Source organism: Octopus bimaculoides, chromosome 7, assembly GCF_001194135.2.
Source record: "Octopus bimaculoides isolate UCB-OBI-ISO-001 chromosome 7, ASM119413v2, whole genome shotgun sequence".
Classification (NCBI taxonomy): Eukaryota; Metazoa; Mollusca; class Cephalopoda; order Octopoda; family Octopodidae; genus Octopus; species Octopus bimaculoides.
This window is the reverse complement of record NC_068987.1, coordinates 2,812,300-2,815,962: the sequence shown is the minus strand read 5'-3', so window position 1 is coordinate 2,815,962 and position 3,663 is coordinate 2,812,300. Positions and strand designations below refer to the sequence as shown.

The window sequence follows — 3,663 nt, the reverse complement described above, 5'->3', positions numbered from 1 at the left end:
TAATGTATATAGTTAGCAGATAAATTCGATCGTATTATTTCAGTATGCAGGTCTACCCTTCCGGGATTAATGTATATAGTTAGCAGATAAATTCGATCGTATTATTTCAGTATGGCACTCCGTTGGCATACCTCTGAAAATAAGTAAAATTTATTCAAATTTCAAAAACAATAAAAAAAAAGTTGTAAAGAAAGAATAGAGCTCAAAAAAAAAAAACAAAACAAAAAGAACACAAACACTACGCTAAAAATATTTTTGGTCTTAATTCAAATGATTAAAATAAATGTGGCAGTGGGGGTGGGGAATGAACGAATTTATCTGACAGCGCCATAGATTAAAGGCTCTCAGTCTTTGATACTTCGGTGGTTCCTTTCACCGTTTGGCATTTCTCAAATTTCTACTTCACAAAAAGTTTAGTTTAATCAAATCGAAGCTGTTTTTTGCAGTGGTTTTTTATCCATGTTTTCTCCTCTTTTTCTTCCACTATTTTATCCAACATCTGCCTCTTTTTAGACATTTCCATGGACTCAGACCCCTTATGCAGAATATCTATAAAAATTGGGACTTACATAATGAAAATATTTTGGACCTTACCACATCACCAATCCTGTTTTCTGCACTAAAATGTAACCCAACCCATATTGTAACCCGAAAAAACATTTCTTTTTAATGTATTTAAATATAAATGCAGTACATGGTTTAAATATTTTGTTTCTAACAAAACCCATACACCTCTAAACGTCTAATGCCTCTATATGCCTCTTTAACATAAGCGGCCCCATGTAGTGGGGATTTGATTGCCCAAGTTAAGAGCCACTTGTGTGCACAATAACAAATGCAAGTCAAAGTGTGGGTGGGGCACCTGAGATGTGGTTCCAATGTTTGTAACCGAGTGATGTGCTCTAATAAACAGATGTTTATCAGACGAGCCAAATGTTGAGGTTGAAGACTTCAGCAGACTCATTTGCTAATAAACAGTAACCCTACATAACGGGTCTCAGCTGGGACACCCGAGTACTGTTCGCACATCTTTGTCAGTGCTGCTACTACCCACACAGATAACGTGGACCACATTAAAAGAAAGACCCTCAAATCGGGTTAAAGTTACCCACCTGCCCACGGTCAGCTGAGCCGCATTTTTACAGTCCACTCTTTTCCTGCTCTTATTACAGTCTCTGTTTCGTGAAGTGAACTGATGCGTGTCATCTCCACGCAAACACTCCTGCACCCTAACCCTAACCCTCACGCAGTTTCTCCTGACTCACTCTCTCCCTCTTCTCCGATCATCCTTCTTCCCTCACACACACACACACACACACACACACACACACACACACACACACACACACACACACACACACACACACACACACACAATCCACGTCACCCAATCCTCCTTCTGCGGGATGTCAATATTTTCCCTGTAACTGTCTGCTTGTTCGAGAGAAATGATTTCCATAGCAACCTCCCTGGTCTCGGAGGATCTCAGATCCGAGAAGGCCACGGCTACGGCCCCTTCCTCCAGATAAAACTAATAACACACGCACCTACACACACACATACTTACATATACATATAAATAGATAGATAGATAGATAGATAGATAGATAGATAGATAGACAGACAGACAGACAGACAGACAGACAGACAGACAGATGGAATTACAGACTAAATCTTTATCGAAGAAACTCTGCTTTTGCAAATTCTCTAGTTCATCAGTCACAACGTAGATTCATAAAACATTTGTGTATTTGTAAATGTCCTAGACTCACCACAGATGTATCGCTTTTGATCATAAGTTTCCTGAAAGAGGTTAGACCTGGGACTAAGCAACAACAACTACCACATTAATATTTATATGGCCGCTTACCTCCCTTCCTACCTTTCTCCACGGTTTTTATCCAGATTTAAAATCATTTTATCTTTAACAACTTTTGATGCTGGAAAACTAGATTTTCATCTGAAGTAACCTATATTTTTTGCAATACACACGGGAGTCTTAAAGCGATGTTTGTAAAAAAAAACTATTGATCACGTAAATCGATTTTACTGTGAACACATTCTGTTTATTATTGAACACAGCTGAAAGTTCATAAAGATATCTGATATGAATGGGAAATTGATAGATTTTTATCGAAGTAATAAAAGTGAACACAGGTCTCGATCAATGCTGTGTAATTTCATCAGATAAATCGATGTCCTTTATACCACCAAAAATACCAAACATAAAATATATTTGTTTACTACAAACCTTGTTTCTCTTGTGCAGCTTCACCGCACAATAGCAAATAAAACACATATCGACGTGATTAAATGTGATTAAAACAAGTTATTTCGTCTAGCAATGTTGAAGTGGTCACAGCTTCAGATCATTGCAAAAAATGTCTCACGTATTCAGTGACGTCTCTTTAAGTTCTGAGTTCAAATCCCAACGTGGTCAGTCTTCTCTTACTTCGCCATTAAGTCAGCCAATAACCCCCTGATGTCCATCTTGACGTAAGAGGCATTAAAAATGGCTTCCTTGTTTAGAGTATTTCTTTTTTGTTAATCACCATATTGTCTGTTGGATACAAACAAGTTTGCTACACTTGTCTGGCTAATATGAACATAATAACTACCGTAAAATATTTTCTCGGCGACTCAACCAATTCTGCCAATCTACTACCATGGGCTGGTGTTTTATTTTATCAAACCCGAAAAGGTGGAGAGTAAAGTTGACCTCGGCGGTACTTGAACTCAGATGAAAAAGAGCCACAACCAATAACGTACGATATATTGTCCGATGTCCTAATAATTCCGTCAATCCATCCTTGTGGAGTCCTTCACAAAAATGTTTTAAGATTTTTCTCTTAACTGATATTGTTATAAAACATCCGAGATGTGAACGGATGCAAGATGCAGGCAGTGACTCAACAGCTAAAACTGATGGGGAAAACTACCTGTCACAGAGAAGTTCAAGAGGTTCAGACTAGCACACCGGTGGAACTGGTTAAGTCGGTGTTAATATACGTGAAGTACTGAACTAATTCACTTTTACTAAACAAAGTTATCATTGTTTTTGAATAGAAGCAGACATTTTTGCTTCGACATGGAATTTGAGCTTTAGGCAAGGGAGATAACTGCGAAATTATAAAAAAAGTTTATTTTCTCCTTAATAAATGTTGTATGGTGGCGATGGTGGGCGGTCAAGGTCACGGTGACCTTTATCACTGATTGATAAAAGTAAAAAATGAATAAACCTAAATTTCAAAGTTTATTTTCATCCTTATCAGCTGGAGAACAGGAAGCAGACAGAAAAACTCGGTGAAGTTCGTGTGAAGCTTACAATTTCTGAAGATATCAACAATATTCAGATGTACAAAATTATGTCGTCTGCTGCATTTTGCGTGTGACTGGTGTAAATAGCTTAGAATGAAGACGACACAACACAGCATAATATATATATTCGCTTTCTACTGTGATTTTCACATTTTTTCTGTTATTTAGGTGGAGCAATATCCAGTAGAAGTGAGAGACGAACCTCCGTTCAAAGGTGACGACTACAGTCTGACTTCGCTCAATATCCATAATAATGAAGATTCCGAGACCACCAAAGTCGAAGACATGAAGGAAGAAACGGGTCAGTCCACTTCTTATACACACACACACACACACACACACACA

General features: G+C 37.9%; 1 long non-coding RNA gene across 1 annotated transcript in view; it reads left to right on the top strand.

The window, feature by feature from the left end:
• The first annotated feature begins 1,372 nt into the window (after positions 1-1,372).
• The window catches only part of LOC128248313 (uncharacterized), a 5,434-nt gene continuing 3,143 nt past the window's right edge, over positions 1,373-3,663 (top strand). The window contains exon 1 of the long non-coding RNA XR_008264548.1: positions 1,373-3,619. This is a non-coding gene — a long non-coding RNA (uncharacterized LOC128248313). The remainder of the gene's footprint in view (positions 3,620-3,663) is intronic.